At 40.2% G+C, this 21,872-nt stretch overlaps 1 long non-coding RNA gene across 1 annotated transcript in view; it reads left to right on the top strand.

Moving 5' to 3' along the window:
• Positions 1-15,282, top strand: part of LOC142830197 (uncharacterized) — a 38,876-nt gene extending 23,594 nt beyond the window's left edge. Inside the window, exon 3 of the long non-coding RNA XR_012905230.2 lies at positions 14,047-15,282. This is a non-coding gene — a long non-coding RNA (uncharacterized LOC142830197). The remainder of the gene's footprint in view (positions 1-14,046) is intronic.
• The last annotated feature ends 6,590 nt before the right edge of the window (positions 15,283-21,872 follow it).

Genomic DNA, 21,872 nt, shown 5'->3' with positions numbered 1-21,872 from the left:
TTTCTCCGGCAAAACCCCGAGCCGGAAAAAAGCGTCAGCCATGTAAATGCAAATGCCGCGGGGGATGTTTAAATCCCCCGCGGAATTTGCAATTCCGACTGGTCTCATTAGCATCCCTTTTCCGGAAAGGGGTGCCAATGTAGACACAGCCCTAGTGGTGAGTGAATGCCATCACTGCCTCCAATAATAATAGAGATGTAACCGTGTTAGTCTGGTCTTGCTGAAACAAAACTACAATCAACTGATTGTATCGGTTTGGTATATATGGTCATGCCAATTTTCTTCCATAATTTGATCTGAGGAAGTGAGTCTGGCCCACAAAAGCTCATCATCTAATAAACCATCTTGCTAGTCTTTAAAGTTCTGCATAGTCCTGTCTTTTGTTACTGCCTCCAATGATACTTACATGGCTTCAGACTAGATGTTGGCTGGCAACTCATGTGGCACTTCAAGCAATACTTTGTTTTCCTTTCCAGGGGGTAGCCGAGTTAGTCTGTACAGGAAAAACTTAAAACACAACAAATAGTTTGGTAGCACTTTAAAGACTAACAAAACATGTAGATGGTATCGTGAGATTTCATGGGCACAGCCCACTTCTTCAGATGATCACAGTGTTGGATGGCCAGAAGTAAAATAAATAGGGAACAAGGAGGGGGGGAGGAAAGAAATGGAAGGGGGGGAACAAAAAGAGATAGTGGGTATTTTCCTTGTTATCATTTCCTCTATGTTCGTTCTTTGATATCTCTGTCTCTGTTTATTTAGGTTTTGTTACTTCTATGCTCAATTTCTTATGTTATTCAAGCATGGAAGAGGGCAGTCAATCCATAGTAGCACCCGCTTATCCTGTTCTCTCAGCTGCCTTTGGAATTCCACGACTTGCATGGTTTCTAGAACAGTGTTCTGTGTAGTGTTATCTTCATGATCATCACCATCAATGTTTGGGTACATATCACAAGATTTAAATTATACAGCACACAAAAAAGGAAGCATATGCCTCTAGCAAATGAACCTCAGAGGGAAACCTAGTCAGTAGTCAGAGTACAAACCCTGTAGTTAATACAACACCTGGATAAATAGGTGTGGCTTGCATCCAAGCAAATGTGTCCAGTTTTTTAATCAAACATGTTTAGAATGTGTGAATTCCAGAAGCAAAAGCCCATTGCTGTGCTGTCCTGAGGATTTATGGGCAGAACAATTAAACTGGTGTCCCTATTTCTGATGGCAGCTGCGTGGCCCAGGATGATTTTTTAAATATGTGATTTTTATAGTCCTCAGCAACACACTAATGAAATATTTTTTTTTTATTTTAACTAAGGTCCTGTTGACTAACATACTAAATTCAGAAATGGACAGTATATACCTGGGGCTGGTAAATGCCTGTTAAATGGTTTCCTTAACATTTGAGTGTTTCTTTCACAGGTTCGATGTTCTGCTAATAGGTCTGGCAGACTTTTTTACTTTTAAGTTTACTAGATCCTCTCCTGAGGAGACAAAGCCACAGAACAGGGATAGGAAGAGGCAGGTAGGAAGACATTAAGACCCAGTTGTGCTTCAGATTTCAGATGCTCTATGCAACTGCATATTCTGCATATGAGTAAAGGCAGCTTTGGCTCATTGAATAGAGCATCTACTAGCACTGCTTCTAGTAAGCTTCATGTTTGGGTCTGATAGCTGAAGTATTTCTGCTGGCTTTAAATGGCATAATGGGGCACAGAGAGAGAGAGAGAGAAAGAGTCTCTGAGGTAAGAGGGTAGGACTTCATGGGTACAGAAGAGTAACTTGAATTTCCCTGGAGATTAATTGTGAATTAGTACAATACCAAAGCAAAGATGTAAGTTGCTTCCAACAAGCTGTCTGACTTGGGACACAGGCAGACATTTCCAACTGAAACCTTCAGGTGACTTTGAAGTTGAGTTTTGGATAGATTGTATCAGTCAAATCTTGAGATATGAAGAAGCATAGATGACTGAACTGAAATCCATAGACAGAAAGGGCAAAATATTTTGGACAGACGATAGAAGGCTTTTCTGGATATTGCTTCTCTCTGGAAATCCAGGATCAGGGAGGAGTCTAGTCAGACCCCAAAATGAAAAAAGCAGAGCAGTTCTATAGTTACATAAGAAACATTCCTTCTCATGTTTTATTCTTGATAGACAAGGAAGTATGCTCTGTGTGGCCTGGTGTGCTAAAAAAGCAACTCACTGCAAAATGTGACTCGAATTTCTAGGCACAAGCCAAACCCTCAGCTCTCTTTGGTCTGCTGAAAAAAAATCTGCAAATGCCAAAAATTATGGGCATGGCTTAAGAAAGTATGAGAGGAGTTGCTGAATACTGTACTAAGCATGTTAATGTGGGAAAGTAACTTACATTAGTAAAAATAAAAAAGGATAGTCAAGGAATGCTGTGCTGAGTCCTATTAACTTTGTCAGCCAAAAAAAAAAAATGTTTATGTATAGTTCTCAGCAGAGCAGAGCCATCTTCTGACAGTGGGTGGCCTGAATCTCAAACTGTAAAAGGCTCAGAATGGGTTGCTGTGCATTCCTGTATATCCGGCCTCTCTACTACAGATGTTGCCATATGTAAACTGCTCTACATTTTCATAACACCCATTAAAGAGCTTGAAACCTGTAAGCGCTGTGTTTTTAATCATGATGACTATCCCTTTTAACCACTATTTTTCTCTCTTTTTGGATGACATTAACACACTAGTTTTCATACAGATCGAACCTCTCTAGTCCAGCACCCTCAGAACCTGACTGGTGCTGAACCAGAGAATTTGCCAGACTATGGAAGGTCAATATTCTCTAGCAGTATTACCAATACTTCAGCTGCTTACTGTGGACTCTTAAAAGACATATAGGAGCAAATGAGAGAGCTAAATAAGAGCACAGAACACTGAGAGCCAGAATTGGTGGCTGTAAACAAACTTTATGGAATCGCAGGAAACTTGGCCACATCCATGACAAGTGAGCATCGCGCTAACTAAATTCATGCCTGACCATGGATGTTGCCAGACCAGAGAGTGCTGGATGAGAGAGGTTCAACCTGTAGTAATTGCAGAGGACACTTGTCCTTTCTGCCCTATAAAGGGGGAAATATGGGGAAAATATGGCCCCAAACACTTCATGAGAAATGGTAAGTGATAGTTTCATATTTGGTAGGAGACTTTAATCTTGTGACAGCTCTGTTGCTAATAATATGAGCAGCTTTCAACAGACTAAAAGTGTTTGTCTACGTCTACACTGGCATGATTTTCCGAAGCATTTTCGGAAAAGCGCGTCTAGATTGGCAGGATGCTTTTCTGCAAAAGCACTTTTTGCGGAAAAGCGTCTGTGGCCAATCTAAATGCGCTTTTACGCAAAAAAGCCTCGATCGCCATTTTCGCGATTGGGGCTTTTTTGCGGAAAACAGTACTGTGCTGTCTACACTGGCCCTTTTGCACAAAAGTCTTTCAGAAAAAGACTTTTGCCCGAACGGGAGCAGCATAGTATTTCCGGAAAAGCACTGACAATCTTACATGAGATCGTCAGTGCTTTTCCGGAAATTCAAGCGGCCAGTGTAGACAGCTGGCAAGTTTTTCCGGAAAAGCTGCTGATTTTCCGGAAAAATATGCTAGTCTAAACACAGCCTCTGAGTAAAGGGGTTTCCATTGGATTGCAGAGGAGCTGCTGCTTCCTTCTTTCCATGTTTCTTGAGTCATCTGCACAGAGTTTATATCACCCTGCCCCCCTACCTGTATGGATTATGTGATAAAGTCTTGTAAATAAACAAATCCAAAAACAATGCTTTTAGGCTGTGTCTAGAGGACATCCCTCTTTCGAGGGATGTAAATTAGACCCTTTGAAAGTGAAAATGAAGCGTGGAGAACAGGATCTTTCGCAAAAGCCTGCAGTTTTACTTTTCGAAATGGCGCTTGTTCGAAAGAGTGCCATCATGCAATTATGCAAATGAAGCATGGGATATTTAAATCCCCGCTTCATTTGCACTTTCTAAGTGCCTCATTTACATCCCTCTGCCGACAGAGGGATGTAGTCTAGACGTACCCTTAGAGAAGGGCTTTGCCTGACCCGCCTCCTCCACGAAGGCCTTACTACACCCAAATTGTGACTCATCCAGATCTGAATGTTGTGGATTAGCTTCAGCCTCATGCCTACCCAGTATTGGTCTGAACCCAATAAACTATCATTCCAGTAAATGTTTTTTGTTTTGTTTTTTGGTGACATTTCAGCTTTTAGCTACACTAAAGTGAATGAACTCAACATTTAGCATCTGACTTAAAAAAAAGACTTTGAAGGTAAATATTAAATTATTTGAAAGCTGCCATCTGAGGGAAATTACATTTTCAAAGGATCTCAGTATCAATGAGAACATAGTCTGAGCCGTACTGAATACTTTGAAAAAGCTATTGGCTTTGAACATTGTTATGTAGAAAACAAAGGGTTTACAGCTACATCCTGGGACTGATGCTGAAGACAACTTGCTGTGCCTCTGGTAGGAGGGGACAGACTTCTCTGCTCCACACCTCTGCCTAAATGATGCATTTCCTAAGCAAGTCAGCAGCTCTGAGGATCCTTATTGGCTGATTCTCAGCACTTGATAGACAGATGTCCAAGTAAGTGCTCTGGTCAGAGGACAGATCACCTCAGGAGATTCTTTAGGGAATATATGAGAGGAATAAAATCCAGAATAAAAAGCCTATAAAGCCAACATTTCAGCTTTGTAAACACTGGCCACCCTATGTCCCACAAAAATTGAATTGTAGACATAATGAGCTGTGTTCTTTCCAAAGCTTAGCCAGCACTGCTAAATAGGGTTGAGGCTGATTATCATGTCTAGCTTGTAGATTTTTGATCTATGATGTAGCATAAATACTGTTATAGCTACTTTACTTACCTGTATTTATCACTTTGAAAAGATCATCTCTATTAATCACAGATAACAGCATTGCCTATTGTGCCCCTTTCAGTTACAGCACTCTGCCAGCAGAACTGAAGCAAATGCCAAGATGAAGGAAATGTAAGACTTCTGTACAGTCTCATTTCAGAAAACTCTGTGCTCCAGTGTGATTTGGATTCTTTTTGCATTTATTGCCTTTAAAAATGAATCCAAACATATCTGAATTGTGGCTCAAGATACAAACACTGGGGACTGGGCCTGTCTGTAGCAGCCATCACAAAGTATTTCAGGCATCTCATTTGTGCCTCTATGTCTTTGGGACTCCAAGCAGAGATGAGCTACTGTATGTCACTGGGGCTCTACTGCAGAGAACTTTTTAAAAATGTGTAGAAGGGGCAATATTTTCAGATTTAAGCATCTAAGATTAAGCAGCTGAGCGAGTAATCCCATTTTCAAAGGTGATGAATGCCCACAACTCCTGATTACTTTTTCTCAAATTCTAAGCACACCAATATCTTGGAGAGTTTGAAATCTGAATCCAGATTTTGCAACTTGAGCTCATCTTTTCTTAAGCGTCTATACAAAGAAGTTTGTAAAATGTTTAGATCTCATTTATCATTTAGATCTTTATTTGTCACTGTAAAAACCACTGATTATTTTACTATTAAATGTAAGGGTTACTCATATACAAGAGTCTGGACTTCATGCTCTAATGGTCCTTTGTCTTAAACTATGTATCTATAAAAAGTTGACAACATCAAACCATACATGATAACAATGAACAGTAGCAGTGTCCATACTTAATACATCACAAGCTGGTGTGCTATACACTTACAGCCTGGCTTGCCAGTCACACACTAAATCTCCATGTAGACAAGCCATACCTTTTTTATTTATTAAAAAAAAAATCACCTGTAAAACTAACAAGATGGCTGCCTTACCATTGCATTGTGTTTATCATTTCTCTTCTCACCTTTATTTGAATGCTGTGTGCTCTTCAGGGCTGCAGCCTGATCTTCATACACATCGGTAACTGTCTAACACACAACAAAGAATGTATGACATTTGATGTAGGGAACATCTTTTTGTTCTGTTTGCATAGCACCTAGCCCAGTGGGGTCCTTGTCTTTGATGGGGACTCATGGATGCTGCTGCAATAAAATAATATTAACATGAAATAATATTGATGTTATATAAATGTATTAATTATAATTAGTAGCTGCCTTCAGTGTGTTGGTAGCTATAAGACAACTGAAATGTTTCCTGCAGAATTTGCCTGTTAAATGGGTAACTTATATAGGGAATTCTATTCACCAGAAAGGAATAAAACTATGTGAACAAGACAAAACATTTCAAATATTTTTTCTAAGAAGAAACTGATTAATTTAGATCAGCGTGGAACCTGAATACTAAAAGTGTTTGTTGTAAAAACACTTGAGACAGACAGCACATTTTTAGAGTGTGGGTGTTTAATTTTCCTGTGTCTGAAGAGAAAAAAAGTTTACATTAGGTAGCTGTCTTTTTCCTATATTTATTTTTAAATCAGCTGGGTTTTGACAGAAAACAATAGTCTCATTTTTCTGTCCCTGTATGTACTTACACTCTTACTTCACAAAGGTTCCTATGTGAAGAGGTTTATAGTTGTAGTGCTAACAGCAAAATCAGAGTTTGTAGAATGAGGTAGCTCTGTATAGTGCAGCAATTGTGTGGGAACCAACAATAACATTCGTCATTTTTATTTCAATGAAGTTTACCTAGTGATACTGACAAATTCACTATGTTTTTCAGGAAAGCCTTATCCTTATATGCACTAGTCTACTCATTTTAAGAGTTAAAACCCAGCACTAGGCTTCTGATCACAGTGAAGCCAAGAAGCCAAACATATTTCTAGTCTATGAAATCTACTATGAAATTACAGTAGCAATACTGTATGAACACTGGATGATTAGGGAGCTGTGGGTTATGGGGGAGTAATGAGTTAAAGGAAGGGGGTAACAAGGCAACCACTTCTCACATTTGTAATGCTGTCCAGAGTTGGTGCTGCTCAGAGTGAGAGGCAGTGCACCAGAGAGAGGAAACGGCAGCTTGGATCTTCAGTGAATCAGTCATGCTACTAGGGAAGGAAAGCGTATGGGAAAATGAAGGCGAGCTGAATACCTCGCCATCCAAGATGAACCGCCTAGATCTGTGGGGCATTTTCCCCACTGGTTTTTGGGCACTCACATCACTTGCTCCTCTCAGGATCTCCACATGTCTACTTTAGCAAAGGGATGATGTGTTGCGAGCCCTGCAGTGTTTACAACTATTTGTAGTTTTCTGGCATGCTCTTTCCACCACAAAATATTTTCCTCACAGGAGGAGAAAATTATTGTTTGGAAAAGAGGCCACTCCCTTTCCCAAATGAAAAGGAAATCTGAGGACAAAGAATTCAGAGCTACTGGAAGGAATTCTCAAATCCATCTGTCCAAAGAAGTGCATGCTTTCCGATATTCACTTTATGCTTTGTCAACTGGATTTTCTTAGCTGATAAAATTTCATGTTCTTTCTGGTATGTCTGAAAATACATCTGCAACCTACACCTGATGATCACCCTTGTTTAGCCTTCATGAAAATGACAATTTAAGGCAAATCATAGGAAGGTAAGAATGATCATACTAAGGCAGGTGCAGTGATACATCTAGCCCAGTATCCTGTCTCCTGGCAGAGGCCAGTACTGGATACTATAGAGGGAATGAACAGAACAGAGCAATTTTAGTGAGTGATCCTTCCCCTGTCATCCAGTGCCAGCTTCTGGCAGTCAGAGAGTTAGGGACACCCGGAGTACAGGATTCCTAACCATCTTGGCCCACTGATGAGCATATCCTCCATGAAATCTAATTCTTTTTTTAACCCAGTTATACTTTGGCTTTTACAACATTCCCAGGTTGACTGCATTGTAAGAAGAAGTATTTCCTATGTATGTTTTCCATCTACTGCCTATTAATTTTATTGGGTGGCCTCTAGTTTGTATGTTTTATGAATGAGTAAATAACACTTCTGTATACATTTTCTCTACATCATTCATGATTTTATAGACCTCTATCATAATACCCACCCTGAGTTGTCCCCCAAGCTGAACAGTTCCAGTCTGTTTCATCTCTCCTGATATACTAAAGCTGTTCCATTCCCCTAATCATTTTTGTTGCCCTTCTCTGTACTTTCCAGTTCTAATATTGTTTTAGAGATCTGGCAACCAAAACTGCAGGCACAATTCAAGGTGCTGGTATTCCCTAGATTTCTATGGTGTCATATTTTCTGTCTTAGTATCTATCCCTTTCCTAATCAGTCCTAACATTTTGCTTTTGAGTACTGCTGCACACTAAGCAGGCATTTTCAGAGAAACATAGGACCAAGCATTAATGTATTACTACCCGATATTTTTTTTTAACAAGGTAACCAATTGTGGTCTGGCTAGGCCTGAACGGACCAGGTCTCACTCACATGTGAAGTCAATAAAAATTTTGCCATTTGACTGCACTGGAGCAGGCACTATAAGGAGAAAACCCACAATAGCATAATCATTGCATTATTCTGCTAATGGAATCACTAATTGTACATGTTACCATGCGTAAATTTTATCTTTTTAGATATAATATAGTTGGTTAAATAATATATCACCCCATTGGCAATAAATCTTGGCTGAAGACTGAAGGCTAGTAGTGCTGCTTAAGCTTAAGTGGTTCTTAATAATTAGAGAAGATTCATAAGTTTATATATGATGTTACAACTAATTTTCATTCTGGGTGACATAATAGGTAGCATTTCAAATTATCAAGTCTTTTTCTCTCCCTGTAAAACTTCTCTTTACAACATATTTGGAATACAATAGTAAGATGGATATTAATTGAGACATTAAGCAGCACTTACATTGAGTCCTTTAAAAGTGCTCAATAAATCAGTTTGATTTAGAAACTTTTACTTGGAATAAATGACACCTATGATCAATTGGTTTCCAAACAATCCAGAGCTTTGGAAAGGGAGAACATGTTAGATCCAAGAAAAGCATTCTGGATTGTCAAGACTAGTAAACAGATAGTTGAAAAAACAACTACATGACAATTTGAGGGACATTGCAGAATGTAGGTTGAAGTCTGCCGATAGCTTGTGAGACTTGATGCTCAGGGGACCGGTAATAGGATGAAGTGTATTTCAACTACAGGTAAGTGGGTTGAGTCTATGTCAGCTCAGTAGAGACTGAAACTCATTACAGTGATGTCTGATCATTGGCCTATGGGAAATGAATCATCAACATCAGTGCCTTTTCTAGATGATGGCAGTTTACAAGACAATTGGGCCCACTAGTTAGCAGTCTCAGAAGAGGGCCCAGGACTGAATACAGTTGTGGCAAAGCTGAACCATGTTCCTTAGGCAGAGTGGGGAAACTTAATCTGCCAGTGGTTGAACCATAAAGCAAAGATTTAGGATGCCTTTGTTGTAACAAAAAATCAGTTTAAACAAATATGTCCGGAGTCATTGCCTAGATGATGGTGGTTGTGGTCCTGGAGGTGGCTGGCATGTCCCTGAAGCCCCTGGGAGGGTCAGCATGGAGGGTCTCCATGTGCTGTCCTTGCCTGCAGATGCTGCTCCTGCGGCTCCCATTGATCAGTGTTGGAGAACTGTGGCCAGTGGAGGCTGTGGGGTCGGGGTGCCTATTTATCTTTGTGGGTACGTCTACACTACAACGTTAATTCGAACTAAGCTAATTCGAACTAACGGATCTAGACTAAAAAACTAGTTCGAATTAGCGTTTTGCTAATTCGAACTAGCATGTCCACATTAAGTGGACCCTGAACCAGGCTTAAGGATGGCCGGAAGCAGTGCCAGCAGGGCATCAGATGAGGACTTAGAGCATGGAGATGCTGTCTCAGGCTAGCCGAGGGATGCCCTTAAAGGGTCCCGACCCCGACCCTGGACAGACAGTTCTCAGGGGTGCCCCACTTGCAAAGCAGTCCTGGCTTGGAGTGCCCGGAGTACCCACACTGGGCACATCACAGCACTCGGCCATCAGACCGGCTGCACTTGCCGCAGGCTGCCATCTGGGGAGAGGGGGCAATCGGGGGGCTGCAGGAGAGGTTCCACCCCAAAAGCCCGCAGAGCCAGCCCAGTCCTCCCCATCGGGGGTTCGTGCCCCATTCCTCCCTCACCTCCTTCCACTTACCCTTCCCTAGCCCCTTTTCTTGATGTACAAAATAAAGGACAATTGTGTTCAAAAATGGAATCTGTCTTTATTGAACAAAACTGGGGGAGACTGGGAAAAGGAGGTGGGAGAGGGGAAGAGAGAGGCTGGAGAGGGGAGGGCAACTAAAATGATCAGGAATTGGAAACAGGTCCCATTTGAAGAGAGGCTAAAGAGACTGGGACTTTTCAGCTCAGAAAAGAGGAGACGGAGGGGGGACAGGATAGAGGTCTCTAAAAGCAGGAGTTGGGTGGAGAGGGTGCATACAGAAAAGTTCTTCATTAGTTCCCATAAAGAAGGACTAGAGGACACCAAAGGAAAGGAATGGGTAGCAGGTTTCAAACTAGTAACAGAAAGTTCTTCTTCACAAATCAAAGAGTCAACCTGTGGAACTCCTTGCTGCAGGAGGCTGTGAAGGCTACAACTAGAACAGAGTTTAAAGGGAAGTGAGATCAAGTGATGGAGGTTGGGTCCATGGAGTGGTATTAGCCAGGGGGTAGGAGTGGTGTCCCTGCCCAAGGTTTGTGGAAGGCTGGAGAGGGATGGCACGAGACAAATGGCTTGGTCACTGTCTTCGGTCCATCCCCTCCAGGGTCCCTAGGGTTGGCCGCTGTCGGCAGACAGGCTACTGGGCTAGATGGACCTTTGGTCCGACCCAGTACGGCCATTGTAAGCTCAGGGCTCAGGGTCGGGGTCTCAGTGGACCCCCTTGATTTTCATGCACACCTGCTCCTGGGTGGCCAGGCTGGCAGCTCTCCTGCCCTAGCCGGCCACTTTCCTGTGCCTAGTGCAGAGATCGTGGACGAGGTCCACGATGTCCGCACTAGCCCAGGCGGGTGCCCGCCTCTTGCGGTCCCGGGCAAGCTCCCGGGAGCCGCCAGCCTGGTCCCGGGAAGAGAGGGAGCGCTGGGGGGCATCAGGTGGGTGGCTCGATCCGTGCCAGGTGCAGGGTCTGCTGGCTGGGTGCTGGAAGGCTTGCACCTGGCACGGGCACCGTAGCCAGCCCGTGCCCCTTTAAGGGGTCCAGGGCCGGGAGGGGGGCAGATGAGTTTCCCTGGTGTTGGCCAGAGTGGCCACCAGGGAAACCTTGGGAGGGCTAGCTTCCCACTAGTTCGAATTAAGGGTCTACACAGCCTTTAATTCGAACTAGTAAATTCAAACTAGGCTTAATCCTTGTGGAATGAGGATTACCTAGTTCGAACTAAGCGCTCCGTTAGTTCGAATTCAATTCGAACTAACGGAACGCTAGTGTAGCGCCTATGAAAGTTAGTTCGAACTAACGTCCGTTAGTTCGAACTAACTTTGTAGTGTAGACATACCCTGTGTTAGGTATATTGGAAATACCTTAGCAAAACAGATTAGATGTCGTGTGTTCTGCCCCCATAAGACTGACAATGTTTAGTTAAGTATTGCTTAAGATAACTAGGTGGAAATCAGGGAGATCACGATTTTCAGGGCTTATTCTAGTGTCCCTGTCAGTCTTTACTATAAACCCCTTTCTTCTGCTCCCCAAGCCCTCTTATGCATACCTCCCACACAAGCCACCCACACCATTGCCTTTATATCAGCACACACTCCTACCACTATGGTTGTCCTCGTTATTAAGCCATCCTGCTAATGCAGCTGCAGTTTTCATAACTGTGACTGGATAGAAGAAGGAGGGATGGGGCAAAAGAGGGGACGATCCTCAATCCTGAAGTCTCCTGATTTCCATGGGAGTTTGTCTGAATGTGGACTACAGGCCCGGGCCCAGGGTAGACTGGTGACATTGCTTTTTTTTCCATAAAAATATTTTGTAAACATTATATCACTGGTCATGGTGAATAGAAGGACATATTGTAAATATGTAAAATAATGCATTAGTGCATTAACATAAATAACACTAAAATCGCAAAGCTTTGTAGCACAACATTGCTAATGGACTAATGTGCAGTTTGTTGATTCGTGGAGTAGGCACCAATCGTAAATATTGTGCATCAGTGCAACTGCTAAGAGCACGAGCTAACAATAAGCTTATTTAAACTTTCCTTTAAGGACAGGATTAATTGATCTTTGAGATGTGTTACTTGATTCCTGCAGTAACTGACATTACTTCCCATTTGTCCCTGGCATTTCAGGAACAGGACAGAAGCTTCTACATTTTATAATTTAAATCAGTCTCATGATGGCAAAGGGCTGCCAGATTATCCATAGTATTTACTCACAAAACAGGACCAGAGCACACATTAATCAACCCGCCTCAATCCAGTATAATAGGACCATCTCTAGAGATGAGCATAGAATAGTCTCTGTGCATGTTTTGTTCATGGGTTCTTTATGGAGGCTACCAATAAGGATGTCAATTAATGGCAATTTTGATTTAAATTGATATGGACACATGACTCTAATAACCTGGTCTTGAGGCTCCATTCATTTTACTTAAGCCACAGACCATGACATACAGAAAATGATGGTAGTTTTCACTTTCTTTCAATGTGGGCTAGACTTGAACATAGTACAGATGAAAACACAGTGCCTCCCACAGATAGTTACTTCTGGGGCGGTATATCTCCAAATGTGCACTTGTACCTAAAGGACTTGATGCAGCAAAAAACTTGATGGAAGAATACTTATATGTTCAGTTGTGCCTCTTGGCCCCAATTCAGTGAGGTAGTTCAGCATGCTCCTGTCTTGAAGTCAGTATTGCTCACATTTGTAAAGTTCATCACCTTATTGAATCAAGGCCAGAAAACACAATTGTTCACAAGTTCTCTTCCATTAAATAGAGATCTTATAGGCTATCAGGTTAATTGTGTACCACTACAGATCTGATGAAGGAATCTTTTCCTTACATTAAGCACATGTGGATACAGTGAAAATAAAATGTAAGAGCCAGAATGTACCCTGCAGCCTTGTGAATTTGATCCAGATTTTCTTATTAACAAATGAAAGTGCTCTAAAGCCAAGTTACATAGATGACTTGCAAAATGAAAGGCCTTGACTGCTGATATTGTTGTTGCCAGATAGAACAAATTGGCCCTGAAGGAAGGGAAATCTCTAATTCCTCCGCATGTTGAATTTGTTTACGGTTCACTTGACATGAAATATTTTTCCCCTCTGGAAATGAGTTCTTAAACCAGAAGCAAATTTTGATATTAAAAAAAATTGGCCTGTAAAAATAACACTACAAATTAACAGGAATGAACACTTTCGCACAGGAAAAAATGATTCATTAACTGCTCTTTCACTGTTGGAAAATAATGCATTTTTGGCTCGTCCTCAGAGTCCAAGGATACTTATAATACAAGCAGCATTGAGAAAAACTTCATTACATAGAGAAAATTCCAGGCTTCAATTTTTCTTCTTGAGAGAGTTCAGTAGTTGCTTTATTTTGTGTGTGTGTGTGTGTGTTTATACACAAAATTAGGTTCTAGCAAAGGGAAAGTGCATTTATGCAAAAGCAATTCATCAACCACTCCTGTGCTCAGAATTCACTGAGGTAATTTAGATACTTTAATGGCATGGTAGTTTAGGTAGATATGCAATAAATGTTTTCCCCCAACCCCGACAAACAGCTAGAGTAATGGAAAATGTGTGCTTTAAATGAATCTTTTGAGTAAAGTAATTCTTGTTTTAATTATTTAGCAGTTACCAATATGAAATAAAATTACATAGCAAACTTCCTTAGTATAGTGTCTTACATTGTGGGAATACTCTTATATTCAATAGAGTTTTCATATTGGCTGTAATTAAAAGGCTAACATCATACAGTAAGCCTCAATAATCTGTTTTTCATAATTTTAAATGTGGAGCAAGCTCCTACCCCTCTGAGAAGACCCTCTGGATCCATTATTTGTGATTTTTTTTAGGTGGCCTTGACCTAAATGATGTCAGGCATATATTATATCAGCACTATAATTTACTATTGACATCATGGATTAAATTTGTTGTTTCAGCTAATGCAACCGAGCAAGCAAAGGTAGATTGTGAAACAAAGCCAACTACTGAAATACGGCGGTTGTCAAGTATAAATTTACAAAAGATATTCAGACTGAGTGCAGAAGACAAAAATAAATGGACAGAGAAGCTGTTTTTGACAGACTGCAAGGGGATACAGACTTAAACTTGAACACTGTAAATCCAAATGTCACAAAATGCTGCTACAGAGTGTGAGACATGTCTATTTCTCAGGAATATAAATGGTGATATGAAACCAAACTTTCAAGATGCTGTGCATTTTTGAAAACTATATCTTTACTGCCTGATAACAAACGTGACAGTCTTTTTTTTCTGTTATCTTTAAAAGCATGAAAATGCATACTTTCAGTCCAACCGCCAACAAATTAACAATATTTTAGACAGCTGTATGAGAAAATTAGCAAATCAGTTCTATGGTGTTTTCTATTAAACAGAAAAATAAATGGATGATTACTCAAAATTTAGTGTGTTACATGTGTTTAATTAATTGTGGGTTTTTTCGTGCGCAGAACACAAAAGTTAGTATTTACTTATCTATTTTATGACCATTTTATGACGGGGCTATACAAATGTAAATTTTTCACTATTTCACATTTTATTTTATCTCGTAACTTATAATGTGTCCTTTTGAAATGGATTTACTGCAGTTCCATGCATGTTAGTATCTTGCTGTCTATTGACAGGACTCAATAAAATATGACATCCAAAAATTATGGGTGTGCAGAAATTCTTCTGCATGTCTGTTGCTATATCCTATTAAACATTCTGCAAATACTTTCTTTATTCCAGATACTACAATCATAAACAGAATAACCAAGGCAATAAACACAGGAAGAGAACATTCACCAAAGCTTGTAGCTCAGAGCTTTCCAGAAGGTGCTTTCTCTTCTCGTTACAGTTTTGGGAATAAATCTAACATGAGGAAATTAAAATACTGGTTCCATGACCTAAATAAATTGTCAGCATAGATTTAAGAGGCACATGTTGTAGAATAGTCACAAGATCATCAATGAAACAACTGTGAGCTCTACCAAAATATAGAGCATTGGTCTTTTGGGAACTGTGGACGGAATGGCACCTTTTTGTGAGAGATATAGAATAACTAAAGTGGCCTGCATATTTCACAATTTTCTGATCTTACTGATGTGATGACTCCTTTTGGCAATAAAAGGAAAGGATCTTAAATAATGTGTAGAAAAGATTCTTAATCTCTAAGGGCACATCTACACAGCAGGACAAAAGTTGAATTAAGATATGCAACTTCAGCTACGTCAGTTGCATAGCTGAAGTAAAAATAGCTTAATTTAGTGTTTGGCGCTGTCTACACAGCAGGAAGTTGAAGGAAGAACACACTTGCTTCAACTTCCATTACTTCTCATGAAATGAGGGTTACAGGAGTCAGAGTAAGAAGTCCTCCATCTCGACATTATTTCAAAATAATGGCTTGCTCGGTAGATGCGCATTTTGTTATTTTGAAATAACATCAGTTATTCTGAAATAACGCTTCTATATAGACGTACCCTTTAAAAGGGCCTTGCTTTTCACTTCTTCTGCACCCAAAACTCCCACTGACTATACATAAATATAGAGTAAGGCTTTGACACATGATGAAATGAAAAGTTAAAACGGACACCCTTTAGCTCTTCCCATTTTGTCAAAGACCTTGCAAGCAATGATCAATGTAGTCCTGCGCCAGATAAGTTTTGTGCACAATTGACTGTGAACACCTCTTGGGAGCAGCTTTTATATGGTGTGCTTTAATACCTAAGGACAGCAGCATGAGTTTAAGATTAATTCCAAATGGAGTGTCAGGAGTTTTGGGATCAAGCATTAAATGTTAATTGTAGCACTTTCTGGAGCTAAATGATTTATATCATCTGAGAACGTGCTAGTCTTTAAGACCTGTTATACAAGACAAAATTAGATAGGGATATTTAAATCGGCAATGTTGTATTCATATTTATGGCTTCATTCAGCGTATAGATTGATTTTCTTTAATCTCCCCCATACGGTAAATCTTTTACATTGACATACCTGAAGAGTGGATATGTTCAGTCAGTATACCCGCTAATTAATATAACATCATTATTTTGTAAGACTTGTATCAACGTAAATGATGACTACAGAAGGGTTATTATGATCCATCTTTAACTGTTATATCTTGCTTTGGTAAATGTTGTATGGGAGTGCAAAATACCAAAACTGTGGGGATGATGAGGAAAAAAAGAATGGTATATTACTTTTTCTAAGGTGAGCAAAGGTTATCCCCATTTATACATCTGGTATAAATATAAAATAAATGAGTTCCATCTTTAATTTACCTTTTCTACCTCCATGATATTCCTAGGTGTTAGAAAAGGATTGTGTCGAGATGCATTCACTAGACAAAAAGTGCTTCTTATTATTAATGGCTGGAGGAGCCCTCTGTGTAATCAAAAGGCACAGCTGCAGTGATATACGGCCAGTGACAAACCCAGAGATCTTTCCTTCTCAGTGCTACAAGCCTATCAGCTTACAGCAAGGAACTTCCACTGCTGTATATCTGCAAGATAAATAGCAAAAGATATGAATATATGTGGTGCTTACAGTCTTGAGAAGCATTGTTATATCCCTCACATAAAATCATTCTAAATATGACTCAGGTGCATTTTTCACAATTCCAGTGTTATCCTGGCTGTGTGTGAATAGAAATAGTTTCTCAGAAGAGATTTAAAGCCCTTTCTCTTATTCTGCTGCTTTCTGAAGTCTGATGTGGGAACCAGTGCCTCTGCAACCGATGGTGTCAGCAGAGTGGCTTTCATAAGATTCACAACCCTCTTTTACAGTGACAAGCAGCAGGGAACTTATCAATGATAGAAATCATCTATGCACACACCAGAAATCATTTGTATTTGTGTTGCTCAGCTGCATCTCTTTCAAGCTTAATAGCAAGAGATTGCCAATGAAAGCCCAGGCTAAAAATAACGTTTGATTAATACAAAATGATGGGTTCTTGTGCCTATCAAGTCCTTCATTGCTTCTGGGATGGCTGAAAAATTAAAATAAGTGAAAGTTCTAAATGGGAAAGAGTGGCCCTTTCATCAGATCAATGGCAGAAACCTGTCCACACACACATTGGAAGTCAATGCAGCTCTGTGACCTTTCCATGAACTTACGAGGAGATGGAAAGATCATTCAGGGAGGCAAAGGTCAGCATTCATGCTGGTCACAAACAAAAATCAGATTTAATCAGGCACGGAAAGATAGTTACTAGGTCCTCTGCTTACTTGAACAAAATACTATTTGTGTATTTTTGGGCACCGCTGCAAAACAAACTAGTTTAGTTTTTTCCGTGTTAGTGTAGCACATCGCTGCTATAGTGAAGTTGCTTATTGGAGAGTATTCTAATTGATCACATGTAATGTATCTTCCAAGGGGATAAAAGGTTTCAGTAATGTGATGAAAGTGGCACACGATGAAAAAAGTCTGGAATTCAAAGTAAACAGAGATACACTCCTTCAGTTGTCCTATGAAGGAAAAGATATTGCAAGAGATGGAGATCAATATATGGAGTTATGTGCTACAATACTCATGAACAAAAGCATGACTTATGCATAAAGTGACCATAAAAAAAACCATTACTCTATTATTTGGAATTAACTTTAATGGTTTATAAAGTCAATGGAGTCTTTGTTTAAATAACAAAGAAAATTGAGATGAAATAATCTTGTTTTTGGCAGGTCATAAGTGAAAACAAATAAGATGTTCTCAGTCTTTTGTGGTCGATAACGGACCACATTTGTCCACATAACTCCACCCTATATGATACATGGTGAACTCTTCTTGAGACTCATCCAGCATTGGACAAGTAGCTGAAATCAGGACCAAAGTGCACTCAATACAGATGTGTGGGATGCTTGTATAATACCACCGCATACCACAGCATGTCCATTCATTTTGTTAAAGGCCAAATCAAAAGCAATAACTCCTTATTTAGCACTAGAAGATTTACTTGGCATTGACTGCATCCTTAACTCACATATTTTTTAAAATATAATGAAAAGTACATGCTTTATTTAAATCATTGCTGTAGGTTGGGGTTGGGCATGAAGGGTTCAGTGTGCAGGCTGCCCTGGGAAAAGAGGACTGCCTCTGACCTTGCTCACTGCAGCAGCTTGGAGCCATCGAGAAGCACCTCTCCATGGCCACTGCAGCTCCAGCAGTCACAGTCAGGGGAGGGTTGCATGTCCCCTGGTTGGGGCAAGTCCAGGTTCGTCTGCCCCCTGCACCTTCCAGTCAGAGTGAGGAATGCAGCGAACTGAACTTTCTCCTCATGCCCTAATGAAGGGGAACAGCCAGCAAGGTCCCTGTACGAATCAGGAGGGAGCTCCCTCTGCCCTCCCAACAGGTGCTTAGGGGATGGAAGTCTCTTCAGGGCTGGGGCAGTGCTGGAGGATGGCTCCCACAGCCAACCTGTTTCACCTTCCTAGTGATTCTATCTCTTTTCTGTATGCTTCTATGAGATGCCATCATGTCTCAGGCACATCCCATTTTCCTGGTACAACCAAACCCGTACCTTGCTTTCAGTTTTGTTAAAAGAAAGCTAATTCTCTGGCCAGTGATACATAAACGGTTAGACTTAATTATAATAATGGTCTCTTCTGGTCTTAAATCAATGAATCTAAAAAAGGAAAATCAGCCATAACGTGACCTTGTAGAGGCTCATTAAATAAAGGGGAGGTGGGAAGGAATGAAGCTGGTTACACATTATTCTGCCTTTGCAGCTAAAAAACTGCATGCATATTTAGAGAAAAATCACTTGTGAAACAGGTGAGGCAGGGGGAAGGAGGGTAGATTTAAAAAAACCCAAAATTTTCTTACCATTGTTCTTTCTCCTCATCCATTCCACACAATGAGCCTAGGGACAGATTTTTGACGTGTGCCATGAACTTCCAGCTTGGCATCATTGTGAGGTGGTATATGGCTATGGAATCACCAAAGAAAGTACACGCAGCCAACCAGAATGCAACTTCAGACAATCAGTATCCCCAGCCATATGCTGGTAACTTCTGAGCACTCACAATAGGTACTTATAAAGTCTTAAATAAGCTTGACAAATACCATCTGCGTCCTCTATAATATTTTGACCCCTAATGCACAAACAGCTGCTGAATGAAAACATCCGTTGCAGAATTGCAGGGCTCTTTGGGCATGTCTACACAGCAGGGCTAAACTCGAAATAAGATACGCTAATTGTGTATCTTAAGTCAAAATTGGACATTAGGAAAAAGTTCCTAACTGTCAGGGTAGTCAAACACTGGAATAAATTGCCCAGGGCAGTTGTGGAATCCCCATCTCTGGAGATATTTAAGAGTAGGTTAGATAAATGTCTATCAGAGATGGTCTAGACAGTATCTGGTCCTGCCATGGGGGTAGGGAACTGGACTCAATGACCTCTCGAGGTCCCTTCCAGTCCTAATATTCTATGATTCTATGATTCTATGAAAATAGCTTATTTTAACTTTTGGTGCTGTCTACACAGCAGTTATTTCCTGCAACTTCCCTTATTCCTCATACCATGAGAATTACAGGAGTTGGAGTAATCAGTTCACCAGCTCAACATTATTTCGACATTATGTCAAAATAACTGCTTGAGTGTAGACACAAACTGACATTATTCCGGAAATAACGTTGCTGTATAGTCAGCCTTCATGACCAGTGGAAGGATCAGAGGAATTGAAGAGCACAGAGAGCTGGTTTCAGTGATTATGCTGATTTATTCTGATCCTGTTTCCTTCAGGGAGTCAGTTGCCTTGTCCATAATAACTGCATAGCCTTTACACATAATTAATACAGCCTGTGTGGGGATGGAATGGGAGTGTGTATACATGGCTGTGTGTATGCATGGCTGTGTGTACAGACTTGTATATCTGTGCATACACCATAACCCCCATGTGCAATCAAACAGACTTGCAGATAAGTATTGTGAGCTCTTTGATTCTAAGATTCTAGCACAATAAGGCCTCTAGGCACTAGTGTACTAACACTACTACTTAATAATTTGTTTTCTCTTTCCCCCCAAAAGTCTTTCTTAAAGGAGGTTCCAAATTACAGTCCTTGCAAGAGATTTTTAAAGGAAGCCATTTTCTCTGAGCTCCCCTTTGTTGTTAGGCTGGTCAGTGCTTATGATTCAGGTGGCCAGATCCTCATCAGTGATGACAGCCAGAAGAGGTCACCCGAGAATGATATCAGTGCTCACTCCACAGGAATCGAATATCTTCATTCACGAACCCACGTAGCTGACAAAGAGGAAACAGGCGCCTCAAATCCTCTGACTGCCTGTCACATTGGGTCATCCCCCAGATTTCAGCTTCCATATTGAAACTTCCAAGAGGCTTTGGCTCAGGTCTTAAATTATTACCTTTTCTCTCTCAATAACTTTAAAAAACCCAAGGGAGCTTTAAAAACCTACAGAAAATTATTACCAAATGTATCTTCTGAGAACTTAAAGAAGTTTATAGTGGCACACCAAGAGAAACCAACATGAAAGATCAACTAGTTTAAAAAATGGAAAACACTGTGGTTATGTATATTGTCAAATTTCATGTTTTTTGGCTTTTATGTTAGGTATCTATCTGAAGTGCTGCTCATACAAAATGCTAATTCAAGACTTGGAATGAACCAGTGTTTGTTTATGAACTGTTCATACATTTATTTATATCAGACGCATCAGTACATAGAGTGCACTTCCTAATTTTTTTGCCGTTCCATTGCCTTAATGTAGTCATGACAGTTTATACAAGCTCAGGATCTGCCCTTTTGTTTTTAAATTGGAAAAGTCAAGAGCTTGCTACTGGCAAGTAAAACTTCCAAAAGGAATTCCTTATGATTAAATCTGTCCTTGAAATTCAAGCTCCTTCACATCTGCAGTCCCTATGTGACCTGATAGAGTCTTCACAAATAAATAATAATCACAGTTTCTATATGAGAGGGGTGGGATGGAAAAAAATATTAGCAACATGATACCTACCAGATTCTGGACCAAGTCATCACACATTTGAGTTCCTGTTAGACATAAATCCATTATCTTCAAAACTGCACTGCTCACATGCTATTCTTATTAAGCAGCTGCAGATGATAAGAGCTACTCTGCTTAATTTACTTTGATGTATCTGTGAGATAGGATTAACCAGATGATAGGTTGTTTTTTGTTGGTTTTTTTTTTACTGGGGTTTTGTTCCCCCATGAACAGACTGTTCGTATTGCACCTGAAATATACTTAGGCCTTTAATTCTCAGATTTAGAAATAACAAACATTCCTCACACAAATAGCAAAATCAGCGTCCACTAAAATCGGCAGGAGTAAAAAAGCACTGTAATTAGACAGTTTGAGTATCTGACAATGCATCTGATTTACAAACTACTATTCTTATCTCTTTTTTGAATCATCTTTCTTCTGAGTCAAAGTATGCATTGTTTTAAAACCTGTTGCTTTTGAAACATGTTTTCGATAAACAGAACCAGTTTTCTTGCAGTGTTCCAGGAAGAGAAGAAAACCTATTTATATTTGTTCACAACATTATCTCTATCTTCTAGAGCACTAGATTGTTTCAGCAGCTTCTTACAAGAGACAGTTCTGCTAAGGGAGGAACTACAAGATGACATCTTTGACCATTAGTTTTCTGCGTCACTTGTTATTCACAGTGCAAAGTTAATTACTATGAAAAAAAGCTACTATACAAGTCTAAATAGTTCTAACAAGTCAGTATTTAGTACATCGGAATGGTCCAGAAAATAAATGAATAACATTTTAAACTATTATGAT

This window comes from Pelodiscus sinensis, chromosome 7, assembly GCF_052426305.1.
Source record: "Pelodiscus sinensis isolate ZL-2025 chromosome 7, ASM5242630v1, whole genome shotgun sequence".
Taxonomy (NCBI): Eukaryota; Metazoa; Chordata; order Testudines; family Trionychidae; genus Pelodiscus; species Pelodiscus sinensis.
Note: the sequence above shows the minus strand (reverse complement) of the source record. Positions and strands in the feature narration are given on the sequence as shown.